Below are 26400 nucleotides of genomic sequence, written 5' to 3'. Positions count from 1 at the left end.
TTCTATCATACATTTAGTACTTTACTTTTATTCTAAAGATTTTGATAAGTAGTTGCTATTCTTAAGCACTTTAAAAATAATTTTTCTCTTTTCAAAATTGAAATTACAACTCTAAGATCATCTAATCATAGGGTTGGAAAGGGAAGTCAGGGGTCATCTAGTCTAACCCATATCATAGTCTATGCACATCATAGCAAAGTGTTGCCAGATAATCTTTCTTGTGGGAGAGAAGAGAATGAATTAATTAAAAATAGCTGCCACACTATAGTTGGTGCAAGACCTCAGTCTTCCTTTCGTGTCCTTCCATCACATTCATAGATTTTTCCAGTGTTGGGCATAGAATGTAGCTTGTCTGTAGCCCTGGCAAGATCTTCATGGTCTTCCAGAAGCCAGCAGACCAATTCATATTCCATGGCTTGTGTTTCAGCACAGTCACAAATCTGAGGGATTGGAATAGCCCCACTTCTGCATATTGCCTTTTGCCCTGCCAACTCTTATTTGGGGATGATTTAAATTTCTCCACACCTGCAGGAAGATGTTCAGCAACATTAGTCTGCATTTTGATGCCCTCATTGACTATTTCTAGCCGTGTGTACCATACTTCCAGTTGTGTGGCTATTGGTGATTTTTTAAGCAATTCATTCCAGATAGGAAGCATTTCCTTGATTTCAAGTGACTGACTGCCACAGAGTGTCCATGTAGCAGATGTCTGGTATCTTCTGCCTATCATAAACATTACATTTTTTTATGATCAATCTCTTGATATCTGGTGGAGCGATTCTGTCAAGCACTTAAAGGCTGTTCATATATGTTGATTTTAGATTCTCTGTGATATAGTGGCAGCTGTCATTCATATCAGGGTCCAGCTTCTTTGTGTGAGCCAATCTTTTCCACCCTGGCTATGCATATTTGGCTGTCAAAGAGCAAAGTGCAAGTGGGGTGGCTCTTAGCGTTCCTCGATTGAGTCCCCATTTTGAATTTGCAAGCTTCCTGAGAATGTTGTTCCGATTTCGAAGGTGGAAGATACTTGCATTTTTGCTGGGATGGTGCACAACTGGTTCTTGGTGTAGTAGATTGAGAGCCAAGACAACGTCTATGTTAATATATCTTCAGTCTGGGTAAGATCCTTGGCTTGGGCAGAAACACTTAGGTCGTCAGTATAAATAAAACTACTTGTGCTGAGATATATCAGTTGTTTATTCATGTACAAGTATTGGCAAGAGTATGCTCCCTTGTGGTAGGCTGTTTTCTGTTGCCACCATTGGCTCCACTTCCCACATAGTTCTACGTAAAATGTCAGTTCTCTAGTAGATATTCTGTCAATACTGCAAAGTGGTGATCTTTTGTCATGTTGTATATTTTACTGAGTACTTTGGTGATTCACTGTATGGCATGCTGCTGATAGGTCAACAAACATGGTGCCTTTTACCATATTCTTTTCAAAGCCATCTTTGATGTATTGAGTGATGTTCAGCACTTCACTGGTGCATGACTTGCCTGAGTGGAATCCAGTTTGCTCTGGGATTAGGTACTTATCAGTGAGTTACAACAGGTGGTTTAGGATGAGAAGCTCCTGCAGTTTGTAGTGGTGCCAGAGTAGTGACATAGGCTTGAAGTTCTTCAGCTCTGTTGCATTCTTCCCTGGCTTCAGGAGTGCCACAACACATGCTAGTCATCAGATCTTGGATACTTTGTATATGGCTGAGTATGTGTTAAACAAGTCAAGTAACCAATTCTTTATTACCTGTCTGACGGTTTTGACTTGTTCAGTACAAATATTATCTAGATCGGTGTCTTTGCCATTATTGAGGGCATTAATTTCTGGAGGTTAATTTGGTCATTGTGCACCAAAATAAGAAGTCTCCTGTTCTTCTCGATGCTTTATCTGTATCTCGGGGTATTTGTTCAGTGCCCTGCCATTTTCCAGAAATTAGTGGGCGACCTGGTCTGCGGTAATGCTGAAGTGTTGCTCTGCCTTCCTTGGGTTTTTCATAGTCATTCATGTTTTCTTAGTGCTGTGGGTCATGTCCACACTCTTAGTGAAATTATACCATGACTTATTGTTTTCCTTCTTTATTGCCGAGACCAGTTCTTCAGCGGCTGCTATGGCATCCTCAGTGAATGTATCTGCTTTGAACTTCTGCTTGTATTTTTCATACTTATCTGACAACTAAGAGGTTAGTCCTGGCTACATAATTTGCTCTGCAGCCTCATGGAATATGCTTCTTTGATACAGCGCACACCACATTGACAAACCAGGCATGATTTTCTAGTCCTGTTTCAATCTTTCTCACAGTGCCATTGAGATTTTTCTTAAAATCACAGTGGTGCCAGAATGGGATTGAGTTCAGTGTTATGGCTTCACTGGATGGTGATGAGCCAGTGCTGCAAATGTGGAAGTGGACCCAAACTAAGTTTGTTACATAAACCAGCTATGTTGTATCTGACATATGCCAGATCAGGTTTGTAGCTGTGTTTCCATCACCTACTGTTGAAAGAACTGGGGAGCTTGGGGTTTTGAATTAAGCTCTCAAGTGGTGTGCTTCTGCCCATGACTCAGATAGTCCGCCATTTTCATCAGTTACGCCATAGCCCCATTTGACACTGTGACTGTCAAACTCATTGATGATCACCGGGGTTTTGTCATGTTTGAGGTTGTGTGTGCTAGCAAACTTCAATCATTTGCCTGGTGGACTTGAGTGAAACAAAGGTGATCAGATTTACCAAGTGTCATGCTCTTACATTTGGTCAGTCAAATCTGACTGCATCTCAGGGGAAAAAAAACATGTATGTGAGTTTTCATATGTTCACAATGAGCTGCAAGCCATGAATCCAACTCTCAGTTCTTCCACTGACTGCAGTTTATATTTCTATTGCACTTTAGAATCTTTATCAATCAAGACCTCTTGGGAACGCAACTCTCATTTACCCATTTTACAGGTAAGAGAACAGACTTTGCACAAGGTCACTTCAGGCAATAGAAATCCAGTTTCTAACATCATCCATGTTGTTACTATACTGCCTTTCAGAAGGAATACATATTCCTGAATTACTTCGTATGGGCATTTACTGCGGAATAAGATCCACTTTTAGTTATCCAGGAATACCTATTGTGCTTTAAATTCACACACTACTTTAATCTGGATTAATTTTAAAGTATAGACAAGCTGAAAATCAATAGTAGAAATCTTAGGCTCTAGTTCTGCAACTGACTGAATTTGGGCACACTCCTGCACTTGAGCAGAGCTGCCCCGAACTCAAATTTCAATTGACTGGAGTCCACAGGGACTCTGAAAATCTTCAGGATCCATTAAAGGAGAAGGGAACAGACCATATGCTTCCACACAAGCCCCGAACCTTCTGCCCCATAGTGAACTCCTCTTCCCTTCTGTACTGGCAGGGAAATTTCATGGGGGAGATAAGGGTTCTTCTAGAAACAATAATACATCCCCAGGATATACTGCTGTTTCTAGAAAGAAATAAAAACTGAAGAAAGACAAGGACTTTAGGGAACCTTGGAGAAAGATGTAAAAGAAAAGAATAAGAGAAACAGAAACTATTGAAAAAAGAACTAATGCTCTTTCCTGCCTCAAATACATACTGAACTGCCTCAAGCACAGTCAACAGGCACATAAGCAAATCAGAAAAGACAAAAAAAGAAATATTAGATTAAAAAAGAGAGAGAGAAAGGGCAGCTATTAGGTGTGGGGTCATTCTAAATCTGGAATATCATATCATATACAAATACTAGCATTTTTTTAAATTAGTATGGATTAAAAAATGATGAAACTTGGATGCCAAGATAACTGCGGCCTATAGGCCCTACTGGCTAGCCCCCCATACCTAACCCAGACCCACAAGACTCCATTGAGAAGCGTAAGAGAATTTAAAAGCCTCCTTCATTTTTACCTCACAGTAACCAGAACAATTTTATTTCTTGCAAATCACAACAAAAATAGAATAGACCCCACCTAACATATTTCATGACAAATAAACTATTCATAATAGATTAATAAATCTATTAATAAATAATCGATTAATAAATTTATTACTTTGCATTGCCCATAAAAACAGTTAAAACCTACCTGTATTTCTAAATGAGCATTATTGCACTTTTAATGTTAACTAAAAACAAAAATGTAGCCAAATACCCTTTTTTCCCATCAAATATGCCTGCTGTATATCTCCCACATTGTTGAGACACCTACTTTTCAGGTAATAAATACAAAGCAAGTGAAGTACAGTATATCTTTTGAGATGAATTCTTGATGTGAGTGATTATAATTTTAACAGATGCTACATTGTTTGATGAAACATTTTAGATCCTGAATGAAGCGTCCTTGAAGACCAAGGATGAAAATAATGTCCTACATGTGCAAAATAAATCTGACTTCACAAGTACAATAGTTGTTTACTGCTATCCAGAGTGCTGTGCAGTGCAGTCATCACAGAGTTCATCAACAGACAATAGATGCTTATTCTTTTTCTTTGTAAAATAATTATCCCCTTCATATATTTTATTTGTATTAGGCCAAATCACACAGTCCTTACTTAACCCACTCAGGCCCAGGTTCTTCAGGGCCTTGCTAGTGGTGGATAGTAACTTACTCCATTGGTATTTACGTTGATATCAGTAAGGTACAATTTTAGCAGTAAGGTACTATTCAGTGTGAGTAAATGTGCACAATCTGGCATTTTGGCATAACTCCCATTGACTTCTGGGAATGATTAATTAACAAAGCCTCTATACGTAATAGAAAATATTCCATATCATATGGGAGCAAATGGTTTGACCTGATGATTTGAAGTAGGAGCATTCATTAAAGAACACATATGAAATTGTATTAATAATGTGAGAAAAAGGAATGCAATTGGACTGTAAAAGTTGAGTATCTTAAAGAGAATTAATGGGTATGAAAACAATGTTGGCTTCTTTGCTGCCATGCCTGCACACCCTAACTCACATTAGTTATCTATGCTTATGGAAGCTGTTCAGTTGACTTCAGTGGGACTGCTTACTACCATGAATAAGGATTACTGTGATTAACACGGATTTATGGGATTGGGCCCTTATTGAATATATTCATAGTTTTCTGTCATTTTTCATCATCCAAATGTTCATAATAAAAGAAGTGTTGGTATTACCAGAAAAAAAACGAAGGTTTAGTATTTAGAAATATGTCATTTCCTGCAATACATTTCGATTTCACAGTTGTTTCTTTAAGGTCCACTGAAATATCCCATTGAACAAATGGAAAAATCACCAAGCTGTTTTATTAAACCTTTTGTTTCATTTGCTTTTAACTGGACTGCAATCTCTTATACATTTCAATAGTCTTTAAGGCATGCAAGTAGTCTGATACCAATGATGAAGCCAACAAGTCTGCCTTCCTGAGCAAGAGCTAATCACATAAGAATCTGCAGGATCAGGCCCTATTTTTCTGTTTTTAAATTAGCTGTTTTTTTAACCAAAAGTGTTAAAAATAAAGGTACTTTAAAATTAGTAGCAAATACTGTTTTGAGCAAAAGTCACAAGGAAAGCACTTCAGGCCATATTAGATAAACTTTTCGCACAGGAGTAAAGCCATAAAACTACTAAACTTTTTGGTCTTTTAATTGTTTGAATAACAGTTTTTCCTTTTTCATTACTTTGTATGAGTTCTTAATTAACATAAAAAAGTATTACTAGTGATAACTGGTGAAGCCTTGGCAATAGGATCCCATATGCAAATTGCTGGTTATTGATGTTGTTTGCAGTGTTGCTGTAGCCACATTGGCCCCAGGCTATTATAGAGACAAGGTGGGTGAGGTAATACCTTTTACTGTACCAAGTTCTGTTGGTGAAAGAGGCATGCTTTTGAGCTTACATATAGCTGTCATTCAGGTCTGAAGAGCTCTGTGGCAAAAATGTTCAGAAGTGATTTGAAATTTGGAGTGCTCTCATTTTAAGGGTGTCCTGCAGCCCATGGGTACACAAGGCTGTTGTAAGTGCCTAAAATGAATGGGATTGTTATGTGGATTAATTTATATATTTCACCTTCCCATTCCCACTTCCTGGGCCCTGCACTTCACCTGCTTTTTATCTTCATAATCAGGATTTATGCAGGTGAAATGCATTTCTAGGATGCTATAGACACACTTTTCAAAAGTGACTAGTGATTTCAGTGCCCACCCTGACACATGATTTTAACGAACATGATTTTCAGAAAGCGCAGTATTTCCATCCTCTGAAAACCAAGCCCTTTTAAGGTATCTTCGATTGGGCACCCAAAAATGGAAGCACTCCTAATTTCAAATCACTTCTGAACATTTTTGCTATATCACTATTAAGTTACAGATGTTACAAATAGGGTAACTGTCACAACATCAACAAGGTGGGTAATGTAATACATTTTATTGGACTGACTTCTGTCGGTGATAGAGACAAGCTGTTGAGCTTACACAGAGCTCTTCAGACCTGAATGACGGCTCTATGTAAGCTCAAAAGCTTGTCTCTTTCACCAACAGAAGTTGGTACAATAAAAGGTATTACCTCACCCACCTTGTCTCTTTAACAGCCTGGGACCAGCATCTCCCCATGTCACCTTCATAGGTACCAAAAAGAAAGGACTATTGTGCTCATTTAGTCTGACCTTCTGCATAACCCAGACCATAGAATTTTACCCAATAGTTCTTCTGTCTAACCCAAAAACTGGTGGCATATTTTTTACATATGTTGCACCCACCACATTCATGAGAATGTGGATCCACTGGCTTTTCCTCAATTTTAGCCCTTTTCTTGGCCATTTCACAGCCCTTTACAATGCATATGCAGAGATCCCTTTCACAACACACGGGGGTGGGGTGGGGTGGGGGTGGGGGTGGGAGTTATAAGGCCGTGAAGTTCCCCTGTGCAGCACCTACACTAAGCTTCAGTTCTGGAAAGGGCCTTTGGACTTGCCCTCCATGCCCGACTGCATTTCACTCATAAAATAGTATCAAAATTAACAAAAGAAAAACAATGTTCTAAATAGCACCTTAATCATGATATGCTAAGAGAATTACAAGCATGAAAGTCACATGGAAGGGCATTCCAACAGCTTGGAGTCAGATGGCTGAAAGCAAAATTGCACTGAACACAGAAGGTATGACAAACAATAGCTCAAACATATACCATAATACACAAGCAGGAATATAAGCATAGACCCAATAACTTAGATATGAGGTCACTGAAATACACAATTAAATGAATGAATATTATTCACTTTTGGAAAGGAAAGACTGGACCAGATCTTGCTTTTCTTACTCAGGTAAGTGACTGCAAGTAAGTAATATGAGCAGGATTTAGCCCAGTATTCATTGTTTATTTGCTTTTATATATATCTTTTCCCCTTAAGTCCTTTTGTAGGATGTGTGCTCCTGATACATATGACTTGAGAAATTGCTATGAGATGATGAAGGTATACTGTGTGGCTTTTAAATTATATGAAAATCTAAAGTATACTATGCAACAGTGCTTCCATATTTTCTTTAGGGGGCAGCAACAGACTGAATCTCATATACTGATGCCTAAAATGTAGTGATGTTTCAAGAAAGTTATCTGTATACTAAAGAGGAATATTCTCTTAATAATACATTAACATTATTTAACAGGAACTAGAGAGTCAATAGAATATGAACAATGACTCTCCCCTCCTAAAAAAAAAAAAAGTCCAGCCAGAACTAGTCCTTTTCTTCAATGAAGTGAAAGACTCGTTCAATTTGCTCAGCGTGGGAGTCTTTGTCATTTTAACTGGATGGCACAATAGATATTGATAAAAATAAAAGTCTTTTAACATAATAAAAATGCAAGACAATACCAAGAAAGTGTCTTGTCTGTCAGCAATGGCTATTAAAAATGTATTAAAACATGCATTCAGCTCTTTTATTTCCTAAAAAATAAAAAGTCTGGTAAGTGCTTACATGAAAAACCTTCTCATAAGGAAAAAGAGAAAAAGAGACAGGGGGCACAGAAAGGAGGCCACCAGATTTAGACATGGAAGACAAAAGCAAACTAAGGGAAAAGGGCCCATGGGACAAAGGAAAAGTGCAGATTGAGCTGGGGAGAAACATAATAAATCTAAACAATGCAGTAGGCTTCCTATAATTCTGTGCAAAATATCATTTGAACCTTCTGTTTATAAAATTCCAAATCACCCTTTTTGACTCCAGTATAGATTTGTTCAGTTTACATTACAAAATTAATGGAATTACTGTCCGTTGACAGTATTTCATCTAAAAGATGCACCAATGCAAAACACGTGCATTTTTGACTACATGGTAGTAAACAAATATATAACAAAGCATATTCTTCCATGAATGCACTGATTCTTTTTTAGCTCTTTAAACAAAGTGCCTGAGTTAAACTGTTTTGTAGGTAAGTGAAGTGAATGTGGAGGATTTACTACTATACAAAAGGATAAGTTTCATTGTGGAAGAATGTGGAGGAGAGAGAAAGATTAAAGGATATATTCATGGGACGATTTTCTGTTGAAACCAGCCAGTGAGGAAGGAACTGTTGTTTTACAGTGCCTCAAAGGGTTCAAAGCATATGTATTAAAACAACTTACAGATGTAGGTTGAGCAAAATATTAGGGAGAGTTCTTACTAAACTTAGTTTGCTCAGCTATTTCCATGCTTTCAAAAGTTCATAAATCCTGTAAATCCTCCAGAGCCCACTGTCTAATTATATTGGGCATCCTGTATACCTTCTCATTAAAAACTAACCTCCTATTTTAATGAGTTGGTTGAGATCCTTTGAAGATTGGATTGTGTTAGTGACTGAATGTTAGTAGTGTGGCTATCCCTACATGCCGTCCTCCTCCCTCCACTCCTTTCCAAGTGTTGGTTGTTTCTTTCCTGTTTTCTTCAAAACTATTTTTTAGATGTTCCACCTGACTTCCAGTTGAAGAGTAGGGAAGTGCTTCTTCTTGAAGGCTCTTTCTGATCCCTGAAAGAATGGGGCAGACAGAGTTAAGAATGGGGCAGACAGGTTGTTTGCACTAATGGGACAAGAGCTCTTTATCAGGCTGGGATAGTTACTGAACAGTTGCATCTCTGACACTGTACAGTATTTACAGTATCTCATCTTTATCAGATTAGGCTAACATTGTGCCTGGAATAATTCCAAAGGATTTCATTTGAATTACACCAGAGATTATTTTGTGCCAATGGATTTAAGATGCTAAATCTTCACTGAGTTTCCTAGTCACAGGGTGTTTCCTCTACCATTAGAATCTGTCTGGGAACACTTAGGTTTGGACAATCACTCTGATTTACCAGTTGTGCCTTTTGGGTGATCTCATGGCTAAGGAATTCAGGAGCGGGTCTTATATGACGGAGGCCATTACTGTGTCCTCACCAATACAGGTGCCATTCCCATCTTTATTTTAAATCAAGAAAATTATCCATTATTAAATTTTATATTTTGGTTTCTTTCAAACTGTTACTTCATTTGTACAGGGCTTTTTTAATTTATGCAGTAAATAAGTATTTTTAAGGGCAAAATGCTTACTTAACTTAAATATTATGATCTCCATACATGGGCAGAGCTTCCATTAATATCAAGGGAGTATGGAGTACCATCTTCCTGTGAGCCAGATACTCCCTACTCTCTTGCATACTTTGTCCCCAAAACCATCAAGTAAAATACTGACAGTGAAGATGCGTGGAGCAAACAAAAACCTGTACCACTATGAGATATAATCCCACATTTTGTCACTTGCCTTATTGTCAGTCCATAATATGTAGCTTATCTAACTCAAAACATGGCAGGAAGTGTATCTTCCTTTTTGTCTTGTACCGATCCAAGTGCATTGACAGTGTTCAAGTAATAATAAGATCTTATTCCTTGATAATATGCAGACTTGCTTCATTTGGAGACATATAATATCATTTTTACACAGTAGAATAGATCCTGTATTTCTTACTGTGGCAAAACTCATATATGGCCAGACTCTGATACCCTGACTTACAATGAGTGCTAATCTTATACCACAAGCAGTCCCATTGACTTCAGAGGCACTGCTTGTGGTGTAAGGTAGCATTCAGAGTTAGTATAGGTTTCATAATCTGGCACAGGGGTCGGCAACCTCTGGCACATGGCTCGTCAGGGTAAGCACCCTGGCAGGCCGGGCCAGTTTGTTTTCCTGCCACGTTGGCAGGTTCAGCCAATTGCGGCTCCCACTAGCCGCGGTTCGCTGTCCCAGGCCAATGGGGGAGGCGGGAAGTGGCTGCGGCTACCCGCCTCCCCCATTGGCCTGGGATGGTGAACCGCGGCCAGTGGGAGCCGCGATCAGCCAAACTTGCTGACATGGCAGGACAACAAACTGGCCCGGCCTGCCAGGGTGCTTACCCTGGTGAGCTGCGTGACGGAGGTTGCCGACCCCTGATCTGGCATATAATTAGTCAGTTACAAAGTGACATGTTTTACATCCAAAGAGAAATAAAATACATGGATCGCCCTCATTTTCGGATTGAAGGGAAGAAAATATAACCTGCTAAATAAAAACTTAACTCTGAAAAGTCAATTACAAATTATACAAATTAGTTTATTTTGATAGGTACAGAAAACATTTCTTAAAATATTTCCTCTCCTTTACATTGTCTAAAAGGGACATAGGGTTATTATTTTGATACATGGCCTTACTAACAAGTTTTGAGATGAAATATTGTCATTATTAGAAAAGACACAAACCTTCACATAAGCCAAATAAATAAATGAATAAAATCACTATCTTTAATAAAAGCCATGTTTTACTGATTAAATAACATTTTATTTTAAAGCGATTCTCTAACATAAAAGGCTTTATTGAAAAGGTCTGATGGGTTGAAAGAGAAGTTTTATTTTAATAGGGTAATTTTCTTAAGTAAGATTCCCTAATGTCTAGAATAAGCCTGGAATTAGAAAAAAAACATGAATGGAGCTTTTATTGGAATACCCTGCATCAAAACACAAATAACTTTCTATTAGCCATGTCACTAGGTTAAAGAATAGCTAGGTGGAATCCAAGCAATTATCGGGAAACATTAGAACATTCTTCAAAATAACCCTGACCTTAATAACTTGTTTAAAGATCTTCTCCTGATGGTTTATGGAAGAAGCCCAACTTAAAAGACAAAAGTGTATTCTCAGAGTGCATTGTTAATCACTCTAGACCCTCAGTGGCACAGCTACCCAATGGCAATTACTTTTGTGATGACTGTGACCGTGTAATTCAACCCCCAAATATGTGTGTTTTATTTTATCACCCTATCAGAGGAAAAATATCTTCTCCCATTTAATGAATAATAACATGCACTACAAAGACTGTATAGTGGTGTATCTGACCAAATGTCCTTGTACTTCAGTTAGTGATTGGATCAGACCACGAAAACGATGACAGAACAAATGTGTAAAAAAAATCATCTCTCCATTAGTGAAAATGATGAAGCCTCTCAAAAAGCTGAATACTTTAACAGAGGGACAGACTCTTATGCGAGTTGCAATGCTGCATAGCTCAACAACAAAAATGTGTTTCTGTGCTTGTGGAGCACACTCTGCCATCTATGTAGGGTGCAGTGTCTCATCCTTTTCAAAAAGCTAGGGATAGAAAAGACAAGTAATTTCACAAAGAGGACATGTATTGATGGTTTCTATGTATTTTCCATAAGGAATTCTGATGTAGGGACATTGATATAGTAAGATTTATAAATTTAGTTAAAAATTAAGGCTAATTTGTGCCCAGTGAAAAAATGCTAATGAAATTCAAATTCTTTCTGAATCCTGGAGACTCCGATGAACTAGTACCATAATTCAGTGGCACAAAAATTGCAAGTGCAGCATAGAGACATTCATCTGTGTCACATATCCAGTGGTGAAAATATCATAAATACCAAAGGCAGTGATGGGCAATTCCTGCAGAAAATCCTTGCCAAAAAGGCTTAGTGCCACTCTATTTGCATTTAACAGAGCGAGTGCCTTTACTATTGCTTTCCTCCACTTACTTACCTCTCTTTTCTCTACTGCTGAGAGAAGTACTCCCATCTCCTAGTTACTGGGAGAAGGAGGGGCTCCAATCTCGCCCAATTTAATTAACCTCTTTCTTTCCAAACCAGAGAGACTAGAAAGAATCTCCTCTCTGTTCTTCTCTGATCTCCTGCTGGTATGGCAACACATTCTCTCACCTTTTGGAGAGAAAGGACCATTATGACTATCTAGTCTGAACTTCTACAAAACACAAGCTAAAGAACCTCACTCAGTAAACTCTGCACCAAGCCAATAATTTCTGTTTGAGCAATAGCATAACTTTTAGAAAGATATCCAGTCTTGATTTAAAGACTGCAAGTCATTGAGAATATAAGCATTCCTAGGCAAATTGTTTGAATGATTAATTACCCTTACTGTTAAAATTTGGGCCTCATATCTACTTGTATTTGTCTAGCATCAGCTTCTAACTACTGGATCTCATTATGCCTTGAGATAATGAGCTTGAGTTAAAGAGCTGTCTAGTATTAGAAATTGCTTCCTCATGAAGATACTTATAGTACATAATTAAGTCACCTCTTAAATTTCCCTTGGATAAGCTAAATAGATTGAGCTTCCTAAGTGTCTCATTTTAAGGCATGGTTTCCAGACCTTGAATCATTCTTGTGGCTCTTTTCCAAACCTTTTCAAATTTTTCATGTGTGAAAACAAGAACAAGACACAGTATTCTAATAATGACCTCCAGGCCAATGGGGGCTGCAGGAAGTGGCGTGGGCCGAGGGATGTGCTGGCCGTGGCTTCCCGCCTCCCCCATTGGCCTGGAGCGGCTAACCGCGGCCAGTGGAAGCCGCGATCGGCCAAACTGGCTGACGTGGTAGGTAAACAAACTGGCCCAGCCCATGAGGGTGCTTACCCTGGCGAGCCGCGCGCCAGAGGTTGCCGACCCCGGGTGTATACGGAGGTAAAACCACCTCCATACTCTTTCTTGATGTTCTCCTATCTCTAAAGGCAAGGATGGTGTCTGCACTCTTAGATACAACATTGCACTCAGAGCTCATGTACCATTGGTTATCTGCAGAGAACCCTAAATCCTTTTCAGTTTCACTGCATTCCAGGCTACAGTCCTTCATCTTGTGTGACCTACACTCTTTGCTACTAGATGTAGGACCTTGCATTTGGCTACATTAAAACATGTTATGCAAATGATCCTATCTTACCAAGCAATCCACGTTTGTCTTTTAACTGACCTGTCCACATAATTATTTAGCACTCCACTAATTTTTGGGGAATCTACAAATTTTATCAGTAATAATTTTATATTTTCTTTGAGATCATTGATTAAGGTATTGAATAGCTTTGAGCCAAGAACAGATACCTGCATGACCCCACTATTATATGATGATTCCCCATTTATGATTACTTTTTGAGATCTATCTATACTGTTTTTAATCCAATTAGTAAGGGCTACATTGATTTTGTGTAGTGTCATTTTTTTTTAATCAGTCACGCAGGAATAAGTCTTACAGAAGTCTAAGTAGATTATGTTAACACACTTACCTTTAACAACCAAACTTGTATGCTCATCAAAAATGATATCAGGTTTGTTTGGAAATGAACATGCAAGCTTCATGTTGTCTATGAGTTACCTCTTAGTGACCACTGACCTGAAAATGGCATCTCAATGTGTGGTCATTCTGAAAAAATGGCTTTGTCAAAGTTGCATTATCCCTGTTTATTGTCTCTGATTTCCTTATAAAATTTGTTCTATTTAGAAGCAAAACAAAACAAATATTTTATTTTTTAATTGTCTAAAAGGATCTAAAAGTAAAGCTGGGTCTTTTCTTGTATGAGAATTATCATCAGTAATAAAGATTTTACTGCAGAAACTTAGCAACTCCTTCTCCTATAGTTGTATTAGCTCTACGGTGCTTATAAGAGTAAACAGCAGTAAAAAAAAAATAAAAAAAACAAGTGAAGTAAGGCAACATGGCTCAAAATATACAAAGGAAGTTAAACTCTTGAGTAAAAAGGTGTCGTTTTAACTACAAATGGACTCACGTCACAAAATTCAATTCTAACTTCCAGAGTTCAATTTTGCAGCTCAGACCCATCTCTGTAATGAGCCTGAATCAGAATTCAAAGCCAAACAACCCTGAAATTAAGAAAAGTTCTGAAGTTGGTCTCATCTACAGATCTTATACAATCAGGCATTATTTTATTCCTTGACACCCCTCCCCCCCCCCCGGGCTACATTTAATGCTGCCCTATTGTTGCTCCTGCCTCTTTCTTGGACTTTTTTTCCTGGAGCTAAACATGTCCCTTAATCAAAACAAAACAAAAACACAACTTTTTACTATTATACTCTGTAAATATTCTAAATCATTAGGTAGCTTTAGAGTCAAGAATTACAGTATTGTTTTAGGAGAGAATATGATTAGACACAGACACAGGATTAATAAATTGCTCCAGACTGCTTTCTCTTACAAATTTCCATTCAAACTGCTTGTCTAATGGCTGAAGGCCCAGTCTCCAACTCCCACAGGAAAATCTGCCAGATGTTTCCAAAGAGGAACATCCATTTCCTCCCTCTCTTCAGATTACCAGAGCTCACAACCTCCACAGCAGGGGTGGCCAACCTGTGGCTTCGGAGCCACATGCGGCTCTTCAGAAGCTAATATGTGGCTCCTTGTATAGTCACCGACTCCAGGGCTGGAGCTACAGGTGCCAGCTTTCCAATGGGCCAGGGGGTGCGCACTGCTCAACCCCTGGCTCTGCCACAAGCCCTGCCCCCACTTCACCCCTTCTCAACACCTCCCCTGAGCCTGCAGTGCCCTTGCTCCTCCTCCTCCCTCCCAGAGCCTCCTGCATGCCATGAAACAGCTGATCAGGAGGCGCTGGGAGCAGGGTGGGGAGCTGATGGGGGGCTGCTGACGTATTACTGTGACTCTTTGGCAATATACATTGGTAAATTCTGGCTCCTTCTCAGGCTCAGGGTGGCCATCCCTGCTCCACAGAGTGTGAGGGAATGGGGGATGCTGTCGGAGAGACAACTGTATCTCTCTTCTGCATGAGAAGGGGCGATCTGTTTGTGAGGTTCCCTCTTTGTGCAGTTGTCAGGCCACGACCAGGCTCTGAATAAGACCTTGAGATCCAGCATATTAATGTGCTAGATTCCTGTGTTTTTCAGGAATCTAACTCAAAAAGAAAATTACACACAGGAAGAAACATGGTTCAAAGGGTATAAATCAGCAAAAGATATTTTCTCAAAATAAATTAAATGCACAGCCAAGGAAATGTGGGGACTGGACAGGACTCCATTAATATCTCTTCAAATGGAACCCAATGGTTTGCTGCTAGTTGACATGAGGCAGACATGAGCAGTATGGACATACTGCTTCTATGGAATTTCTAATTAAATTTTAACATGGGATAGGTACTGTTTTTTCTTCACACAATTTTTTTCATTATTTCTAATGAAAAGAAAAAAACAAAGAAATATTAATTAAAAGACAAATTTTCACAGAGACTGTAAATCCAATCCATGACAGGTGTAAGTGAGCACAACTCCAAAAAGAATTCTGGCCACCTACACAATACCAGGGGTGGCTTTGTTGCTCTTACCCAGTATGAAGAGGCCAGAGTATGTGGGGGGAGATGAAGGTCATACCCATAGTGTTGTTGTTTTTTTGAGTTTTTAAACCCTTTCCAAATAGGTTAACTTTACAAAAGTGTGCAGTGGAAATAGCAAAGTTTGAAGGGGGTGGGGAGGAGAAAGGCTTTTATAAGATCTGGCAAGTTGTAGCTATAGTATGTGGAAGCCCTTTTTTGGTCTACACAGTACACTAACAATTTGACCAATTTATAGAGGCAACCAGCTCCTTCACTTTTAATATAGGCCAGCCTTCACAATTCAATAATACAGAAATTATTCCTGTTTGAATGTGACCCATATAGATTATATATCCCTTCTATGTTATCACTTTCCCTTCTCATTTGCTTATTTAAGGGGCCATCTCCACAGCCCACTGAAGTCAGTGGGCTTTGGTCAGAGCCCAAGTGGGCCAAGAGCTTCCAGGATGGGGCACATTCTTTATTGTCAGCTCTCAACACAAAGGATTTCTGTGAACATATACATTCATACAGTTTAAAGCCAGCAGGGACCATTGTGATGATCTAGTCTGATCTGCTGTATAACACAGGCCATGTAGTTTCTCACACAGTAATTCCTACATGAAGCCCAATAACTTGTGCAACCCATGCAAGATGTTTTCATTGTCTCCTACATTATTTCCTAAAAACTAATGCCTGCATTATTTGTTTAAAGGTTTTAATTCCTTTAGTGCAGATTGTGACATAACATTATTGTGGCATGACATTATCTGGCCATCCGGGATCATAGATTAATAGATTTCAAGGCCAGAAGGGACCAGTGTGATCATCTGATTTAACATCCTGCATAATGTGGGTTATAGAACTTCCCCAAAATAATTCCAGTTGAACTAGTGCACATCTTTTAAAATAACATCTGCTTCTTAATTTTAAAATTGCCAATCATAAGCTTTCCTCCTACCATAGCCCTGTGTGGCCTCCCAGTCTCCCTGCATCTCCTGGTGCTCAGGGGGCAAACAAGAGCTGCACGTCCGGGAATGTGCATGGGTGGGTGAGGAGTAGATGATAAGGATCAGGGAACAGGGAGATTTTGACTCCACCCCCCACCAACACAGCTGAGAAAGGTATAATAGTCTGCTAATGGTCTGGGTAAGTAGCAGAGGTAGAAACAGGGAAGGAATTGTGTGCCACCCTTTAATCATGCCTAAATCAAGGACAATCTTAATCAAAATATTTAAGGCCTAATCCTGCAAATACTTTGTATGTGCCTAAATTTACTCAAGGGAGTATTCTCATTGAGTTAAATAGGACCATTTACATGAATAAAGCTGAGCATACACATGCAGGATCATGACCGAGGTATGTAAACGTAATGAAAGTATTACTAAAAAAAATTCATAATATTGTGTCAAATTCCCATAAACGTATGGGAATTGATAACTAGTGAATCATCACTGAAAGGTACTGTAGCTAATTAATCCATATGGAAACTAATAAGATATCCGCTAACGAATTCCCATATAAATTCATATGATTTGATAAAAAATAGATCTCCATGAAAATGAATGAATCTGGCCATTCAAGTCCCTATTGAAATGAATGGGATTCGATAACTGTTACATCTCAATAGATATGTTCGTTATTGAATCCCATTCATTTTCATGGGAATAAATTGCTTTTATTGGAAATCATACTGCTTTTGAATACTGTTCATTCTAATGTGGAGAGGCTGGCTATCAAATCCCATTCATTCCAAAGGCGATTTTTTTAGCTATCATATCCCATCCCATTCATTTTATCTAATACCCAGGTCTCAGTTAATGTCATTATTTCCTTCAACGTCAATGAGAAAAGTAATTTTTAAAGAAAAAAAAAGCAATAGACAAAGGCTACATTTAAATAATATTAGATTCTGGAAAAAAGTACATCTGATTTAGGACTTTAGCAGCGGTTAAATAAGAAATCTAAAGTATAATTGTATAATTTTTTTTAAATGTGTGAAGCTAGCAGATGTAACCACAAATGGTTTTGAATGTAAAATCTGAGAATTTTACACATTTTCACTAGCACTTATAAGTATGCTGAAGGGGAAATCTGAGTTTTCAACTGAACTTGGACCCACTTTTGAGCAAATGTGAGTTGATTCACAGTTCCACGAAATTTGCAGTTTCTTGTGGTTTCATGGGGAAAGCAGTCCAAACTTTGCAGTTTCATGTGAGGTTTGCTCCGAGTTTGGGTGGGAGGTTAAAAACACAAAGCAAGTCTCAAGAAGGTGCAAATACCTGTGAATTAAAGTCTAAGGGCTTGTCTACCTTTAAATGGCTGCAGCTGCACAGCCGTAGCATTTCAGTGAAGAAGTACCTATGCTGATGGGAGGGCTTCTCCCCTTGGCGTAGGTACTCCACCTCCCAGAGAGGCAGGGATGCTGGCACTAGGGCCTATGGGGGATGCAGCCTTGAAGTGGTTTCCATCGTATACAGGGTTTACAGTTTTGTTCAATGACTTTCAGCTCACACACCCCCACCCCTAAGAGGTGGTAGCTATGATGATGGGAGAAGCCCTTCCATCAACATAGTGCTGTCTACATCAGTGGCGGATTTAGAATTAGTGGGGCCCTGTGCTTAGCTTCATTTTTGGGGCCCATCCTTGGGACCCAGCCAATAAAAAGAACATTCTCTCTTATCTTACCCCCCCCCCCCCCCCGGCCCTGTTTTTCATTCTATTTTTCTTCATCCTCCTCCTAAAAGTAATAGGAAGTAAATAAAAATAAAGTGAGGTACCTTGGTTATTTTTTTAGTCTAACTTATTTTTCCACAAACCACTTGAAAATTGATGAGGGTCTTGGCGGACCACTTAATGACTTTTCCAAATATTGTTTGTACCGTTAGCTAACTATTGTAAAGCGCTTTGGATAAGAGCGCTTTATTAAAAAAAATGTAAAAAAATGTTGGAGTGCGGGGTCTGGCCAGGACTTAGGGTGTGGGAGGGGGTTCAGGGCTGGTGGTGCAGAGTCTGGGATGTAGTTAGGGTGCAGGATCAGGCTGGAGGTTGGGGTGCAGGGTCTGGCCAGGAGTTAGGGTGTGGGAGCGGCTCAGGACTGGGGCAGGGGGTTGGGGTGTGGAGCGCTTTCCTGGGACAGCTCCCGTTTGGTGCGAGGGGTTCAGGTGGGAATGTGTGGGGAGGTGCAGGAGTCAGGGTGGGCAGGGTGCTGGGAGTGTGAGAGATGCAGGAGTCAGGGCTGGGTGTGCAGGGGCTGGGAGGGATTTAGGGTGCAACAGCAGGCTGGGAGTTGGGGTGCAGAGTCTGGCCAGGAGTTAGGATGCAGGACGGGGCTCAGGGTTGGGGCAGGAGGTTGGGGTGTGGAGCACTTAATCATAGAATCATAACATATTTGGGTTGGAAGAAACCTCAGGAGGTCATCTAGTCCAATCACCTGCTCAAAGCAGGACCAACACCAACTAAATCATCCCAACCAAGGCTTTGTCAAGCCAGGCCTTAAAAACCTCTAAGGCAGGAGATTCCACCACCTCCCTAGGTAACCCATTCCACTGCTTCACCACCCTCCCAGTGTAAAAGTTTTTCCTAATATCCAACCTAGACCTCCCCCACTGCAACTTGAGACCAAGTTCCGTCTACACTGGAAAGTCCCACAACAGCGCTTTGAAGTGTGAGTGTGGTCACTCTCCCAGTGCTCCTGGTAATCCACCTCCACAAGGGGATTAGCTCTGAGCGCTGGAAGCATGGCTCCCAGTGCTCAAAGCCTGTCTACACTAGTGCGTTAAAGCACTCAGATTTGCTGTGCTCAGAGGGGTGATTTTTCACACCCCTGAGCCAGCAAGTTAGAGCGCTATAAAATGTAAGTGTAGACAAGCCCTAAATAACCCCAGTTCCCTCAGCCTCTCCTCATTTACCTGGGGTATCTCCCATTTGGTGTGAGGGGTGCAGATGGGAATGTGGGGTGGTGGTTCAGGAGCTCCTGTTTGGTGCTCGGGATGTGAGGGTGTGCAGGAGTTAGGGCATGGGGGCTGGGGTTGTAGGGGTGCTCCCAGCACCCTGTCCCACCCCAGGCCCTTGCCCCGAGTGGCTCACGGCAGGGGGCTTTGGGGGTATGTGTAGGGGGAGTGCAGGGACCACGCCTTTATTTCGCCCTGCCCCAATTCCATCCCCTTCCCCAAGGCCCCGCCCCCGCCTCTTCTCCGCCTCCTTTCCCAAGCGCGCTGCAGCTCCGCTCCTCGCCCTCCCTCCCAGAGTGCCGGCAAACAGCTGTTTGATGGAGGGGGAAGCGCGTGGGGGGGCGGGAACACGGCACGCTCGGGGGAAGAGGTGGGAGAGGGGTGAGCTTGGCTGCCAGTGGGTGCAGAGCCTGCAGCAGGAGCCCCAGGAGCCGCCAGGACCAAACTTCTGCCCCCGCAGCTGCCTGGCCCTGGACCCCATTGTCATTGGGGGGCCCTGTGCCAGGGCACCCTGTGTTTTACTGTAAAACCACCTCTGGTCTACACTGGGGGTTAGGTTGGTATAATTGTATCACTTAGGGGTGTGGATTTTCCTGAGCAATATAGTTATACCACAATAAATTGCTTGTGTAGAGGAGATTAGGCAAAATCATTGTGCAAAGGGAGAAGAGTATATGATGCAGGGAATATTGCATGTATTGCTAACTGAGGTAGACATTTTTTGGAAGAGCCCCAAGTTAAAATTTTGATGGCACATCACTTACATTAAGTCTCTTTAAAAATCCAAATAAATTAACTTATTTGTAATATAGTATCACTCCACTGCATCTCCAGCTATAGAGTAAAATGATTAAATCTACATCAATCATTTAAACATAATAGAACTAAAGTAATTGTAACAGGACATTGTCAAAGGATCAATGTATCCTTATTTGCACCAGCATTTATGAACAGAAGCCTCAGGAACTCCTTATCTTGTGGCAATATTCTATTTCACTAACGTTTTCTCAAATACTGCGAGTTCAATGGTGGCGTAAAGTAACAACCTGGGGTAAGGAGCAGTGTGGAACTACGTGACCCAGGAAGGCGCTCCAGAAGGCTAGATTAAATATTAATTTTATAGCTAGTCAAAATTTAAAAAATAAAAATGTTTTCATTTAAAAATGGCCTTTCCTTCTAAAACTTTTTAAAATATAATGTATATATTTTTTCAATTATTCCTTGTCTATACATGCAAAATGTAACCTTTTTTCTTTGTTTTTCATATATTGATTCATCCTGTTTGACCTGCTTCTTCCTGGTATTCTTGCCATTATTGTCACTTTCTTTGTGTTTGTGTGTATATGTGCGTGTTCTGCCATCTTCAACTTTGGGTTTTTTTTTTGGGGGGGGGGGGTGTTCGGTTGCTAATCTTGATTGATTAGCTAAGTCATTTGGTGAGATTTTTTAAACTGAAAAATCAGAAAACCTCACTCTTGGGCTACCCACTGCCCACTCCATCCTAAATGACACCACATAAGCAGCCCCCAGCACCCATTCATAATACCACCTGCTGTCATTGGGGCTTCATGTGAATGCTGAGATGAGTCTGTCAGGAACTCCTTCCAGAAATGAGGTCCTGATCATGACTGGAGCATCTGGACATGACCATAATATAAATAACTCAGCTAGTCCAAAATCCACAAACAAAACATCATAAAATTCTTCATTTCCTTAATTTTCAGAACAAACCCATTTTTCTTTTTTCTAAAGTTTTCATAGAATTATTATACTTTTTTTCTTGTTTAAGTTTTTGAAAATGACATTTTCTGATTTTGAAATAAAGAATAACTTGCCAAGTAAGTCAGCAGACCAGTCTAACCTGTCAATGCAAAATAACTAGACAGTACATGGAGTACAAAACAGAGAAAATGTAAAGAGGAAGACAAGGCCAATAATAAGTAATGTAGGCATGTTTCAAATTTTCTTTTTTTAAATAAAGGCAGTTATGGAAAATGTGAACCAACAGGCAATGGAGACTGGCTTGACCAGTGCAGCAGAGGAGACATGTTAATGACATAGTAAGGTACATGATTAGGTCAGTAGGGTGGAGCTATTTTGTGAAGAACCTTTACTGCATACACCAAATGCTTTTTTTATGTGGTGTAGACAGGAGAGCCAGAGAGGGAAGGACACAATCGAAGTAGGAAGATAAGCTTTGTAGTAATATATGAATTTACTTTAGGAATAAAGATGTCAAACTGAGTGTCTCGGGAAGCACAGGAGTATAGCTGTAGTACCAGCATGGGAAGCAAGAGAGAGCATGGTTTAGAGCCATCCTTGGAAATGTGCAGCATAATCTCACATGCCCTTGGGGAGCAAGCTTTCCTAGCTGGTAAAGGAATGGTTGAGGCCATAGCCTTGTGCCAGCTAAAGAATGTAGTTTCCCCAGTTAAACTCCAGAGGATGGGAATAGGATGTACATGGCACTAGGCAGAATGAGACCAGTTTGTATGGTCCTGTTAATATGTTTTGGCTTTGAATTGCATCACATGGTTATGACAATATTTTTATGTAGGTAGCAAACTTATCAGTAGCAATATATTTCAATAAAATGTTTGTTCACTTTTCCTAATAAAATATGCAATAATTACAAATGTAAATTAGTAATATAACATGGTAATGTAATGTGGTAGACAACACCAAAACACTATATTCCGAAATATCTATTCCCTGGTGACTTCTACATTTCTAATAACTCTCCCTAATGCAGGGGCATCCTTTAAATTTAGCACAACCAAGCAGCTATACATCCCTAAGTGGCCATTTTATAACAAGCAGCCGTTTGCACCTCTCTTTCTAGATGATAAGAATTGTTTTCCCTTACATTTTCTCTTTTATTTTTTATCAATGAGAAGATTGTACATCCTCCCTATCAAACAAATAATAAAAACCCAAAGCCTTGTTATATAATATGCAATTGGTGAATATAGTTTTCCATTACCATAAATAAGAGTTCAAAAAGCCTGATTTTCCATTCTCATACTGTTTCTAAGCTGGTGTAACATCACTGACATCGACAGAGTTACACTGGTATGCAATTGATATGATGGAGTGGAAAATCAGGCCCAAAATCTCTAAGAGAGTGGTTCAAAGATCCTTTGTCTCTAAACTATGAAGCTCTGTAGTCTGATTTTCTGTATTTTGATTTGTATCTCAAGTGGAGAACAACTGTAAAACAGTCAAAAGTGGAAACCATTAATAACATATTTTTAAATTAGTCATGAAATCTTTCACTTTAAAATTGTTAAGTAGTCATTTTCACTGTAGATTTTTTTCAAAGATCTACGTAATGGCACAGTTAATTTTACCTTTGGAAAAAAATGGGTGGGTTTAATATGAAAACATGGACTACAAGTATCTGCTCCATTTTTTAAAAACTTGAAATGGGTAGGTTTGTCTTTCCCAGCTGAATAAAATAAGGGAATGGAGCCCCAGTTTGTATACATGACTGCAACTGTGAACCCATCCCTATGCAGCTGCATGAGTAATTTTGAAGGGACAGGGATTTTACTCCCGTCTGTGTACTGAGCAGCCGTGTAAGTACTGGTCATGATTTAACTCTTAGTAACTCAGCACAGGTCTTTATTTGCAGTTTATTTTGCTGGGGGAAATCCAGATTAAACTGTGTCCCTATAGCTTCTGTGCTTGATTATGAGATCAAAGCTTGAAAATCAAGAGGAGGGGGGAATAAAGTATGTATCTATTTTTGGTTTTGAGATTCCCACTTCCTGTGAATTTCAGTTAAAATATGTTGAAAATGTGAACCACAAACCACTTATTTTAAAACAAGAAGTGATACACATGGCTTAATTTTCCTTTCATCTCTGTAAACGGTGCAAATAAATTTTAGAACCTAAAAGATAATTTAGCAGAATTGTATTGCTGGGAAGTGATGATAACAATGTGGTTTTTGACCACCTTGTGAAATTTCACTACAGTTAGGAAAAACTTTGTCAAATATGCTGTATGTCATATATTTTATTTCTTACATTACTTCATATTGTAAAGAGCAAGATCCTGTTTTGTTTTGTTTTTATTGCTATCAGTGAATAAAACATTTCCTGAATTATTTAACTTCCTTACAAATTCAAACCATTGATATGTTTTTATCTTTTTTTCTGTCAACAGTCATTCTCAAGAGGAAATCACTGTTTATGTTCATGATCACTTTTATTTAAAACTGTTTATTTTTAAAAGGTATGGGAAGAGCTTTGTTGGATCAGTCTGATTGTTACTGATATGTTCTCATTATGGGCTGCTCTTGAGGAAATAGAATTCTTGTTTCGTAAGAAAAAGAAAGATGTAGTTAATTGAATGGAAATAGCACTGAAAGAATTACTTCTGTATATTTGCTTTATGTAAACTATATCAGCATTGAAATATGAATTTGAAAGCAGTATATGGAACATATGGAAAGGACAAAAACAGTGCTTGAAAACATGCTTTTTAGTTTGAAATAGGACAATGTGTATATCCTAAACACGAAGTTCTGATTCTCTTGTACCTTGCAACTTGTGCAGTCATTTACCTCTCTGTAAATGGATTTGAAGTGCTTCCAAATCAGAATTATCCAATCACTCACACCAATGGTAGCACTTGACACAGTGCAAGGTAGCAGAGAATTGGGCTAACTGGGTCAAATTGTCACCATCAGCTCAATTGAAGTAAAGTTGGTGCAATTGAAAGGAAAATCAGGGCTGATTATCTGCTCTGTTACAACACTTTTAAACTGATGTCTCTCCAATGACTGTGGTTTTAGCTAGCCTTGATGGTGCTGTTCACCAGCTGCTTTCTGCTGCTCTCGTTGTATTTTGCAGTTGTTTGCATCACCAAAGCAGCTTAAAGAAGCCAGAGTCACCAATGAACCTGGCCCTGTATCTCAGTATGGGATTTATCAGTCTTGTATCTCTGGTAATGTCCCAGGCCTAAATTATTTATGCATCTGAAACCCCATTAACTTCAGTAAGAGTTTTGGTTACAAAGGAATTTAGGTCTGGGTCCTAATTAACAGCTTTATTTTAGTTTCTGTGTCTGGTTTTGATGCACAAAACCTTCATGAGAAAGGTTCCTTTTCTCCAGAGCTTTTTGGTTTTATCTTCACATTCTTTGAACCAATACTTTTTTCTCATAAATCTTTAAGTCCTCTTTATTTTTCTTATATCTACTGAACATCTTTATTAAATCAAAATAACTTCTGTAGCCGTGCCTAACCTCTTACTGTTAATCTCTTTCCTAAGTGTACATATGGGTCATAAAAACTTATCTGCCCATACAATATTACATTGTAAGTACTTAAGCTGGCTCATTTTTGCAACTCTATGCTCCGTTTTATTCAGAGAACAGTGGTTCTCTGAATCTATTGTCAATTATTTCTTGGAAATAAGTTGTGTGCAGAACTGGGTTATCTTGTAAGTCTTTAATATTTGCTGATATAATATTTTACTAGCTCCTTTTCAAGATTTGTAGGGTACTTTCACCAGGGCATTCTGGCTGTGTTTTTGTTGTTTTGTTTTTTGTAATTTGGCAATGCCAAGCCATCCTAAAACCCTCTTAACTGGCTAGTTGGGAGGCATGGATCAGCATTCATGTTGTGCTCCCCGTCAGGACCCGGCCCAGGATGGGGAAGCTAATGATCCAACCAGTGGACCACACTCGGTGATGAATCTGGTCACATGCCACCTGAGGCACAGTATGCATATGCTAAGAAGAAGAAAAAGACCAGCTAGTTAAGCCAGGCTAATGTTGATTTGAATCACTGGAGCAGAGCAGAGCAAAGCAGTCAGAGCATACCAGTGAATGTGGCCCTATAAGTTTTGATCTCAGAATCTTAGTCTGATCCTGAAACCCTTTCTCTTTTCTCATATTCACTTAGTGAGCCTCATCCTGTTCCCACTGAAGTCAATGCCAAAACTCCTGTAGGTCCGAAAGGTGTAGGTTAGGCCCATTGATTTCAATGGGACTATGCACATGAATAAACATTTACTTACTCACCTAAATAAGGTTTTATAGGACTGAGCCTTTAGGTGTGTACTGTAGATGTCAAGATTCTGGGCCTGACTCTCCTTTTGCACCGTTATACATGAGCTGAAGTCCATGGAATTGCACTGGTATTAAATTGGTGTAACTAAGAAGAGTATCCGGTACTCTGATTACAGTATCTCAAGTAAAATTGATTCTTTTTACTCAATCATGATTCTGATCATGTAGTTTCCTTTAATAGCCCATATGGTCAATACCAGGCTTAAGACACCTCAGCAGGCTTTAATGGCTATGCAAGTATGACATTTATTTAAAAAGGGAATATCGATGACTTCTGGAGATCTCATTAGATGATCACAAATGAACAGGTTTCTGAAGTTGTCAATTCAGTTTGTTATTGCTTAGACGGATTGAATATAAAAAGAGTCTGTGCTCTTATAGATTTGTTGTAGGAAGAAAAACCCAGCACACAACAAAGGTCACAGCTGCATAAAAAGAACTGAAAAATGGAAGAATATAAGAAGGAGAGAGCCACATGCAATCATAGAGAAGACAGATACATCAGTGCAAAGTTGTCACAGTTCAGCTCAAGATCAAGCTGGCTGCAGGAATCATCATAAATATCTGACATGTTGAGGTTAAAGAAAATATATAAGCATTACAATGACTAGATAATAGAACCACAAATGACTGTTCAAATGTGCTTACCTCTTTAAACTCTGGTGGTTGCTTGTATTACTTCATACTTATTTCATGATTAAATTGAAGAAGATAAGGATTTTAAAGTGTCTTCATTGCTTAGAGCATTTTCTTGGAAATATGATTTTTTTCTTA

General features: G+C 39.4%; 1 long non-coding RNA gene across 1 annotated transcript; it reads left to right on the top strand.

Moving 5' to 3' along the window:
• Positions 1-1718: 1718 nt before the first annotated feature.
• On the top strand, positions 1719-26400 carry LOC122174820 (uncharacterized). The gene is made up of 3 exons (XR_006177154.2): positions 1719-2177; positions 2885-2940; positions 26008-26400. It is a non-coding gene; the product is annotated as an uncharacterized LOC122174820 (long non-coding RNA).

The sequence above is a fragment of the Chrysemys picta genome, chromosome 1 (assembly GCF_011386835.1).
Source record: "Chrysemys picta bellii isolate R12L10 chromosome 1, ASM1138683v2, whole genome shotgun sequence".
Classification (NCBI taxonomy): domain Eukaryota; kingdom Metazoa; phylum Chordata; order Testudines; family Emydidae; genus Chrysemys; species Chrysemys picta.
Note: the sequence above shows the minus strand (reverse complement) of the source record. Positions and strands in the feature narration are given on the sequence as shown.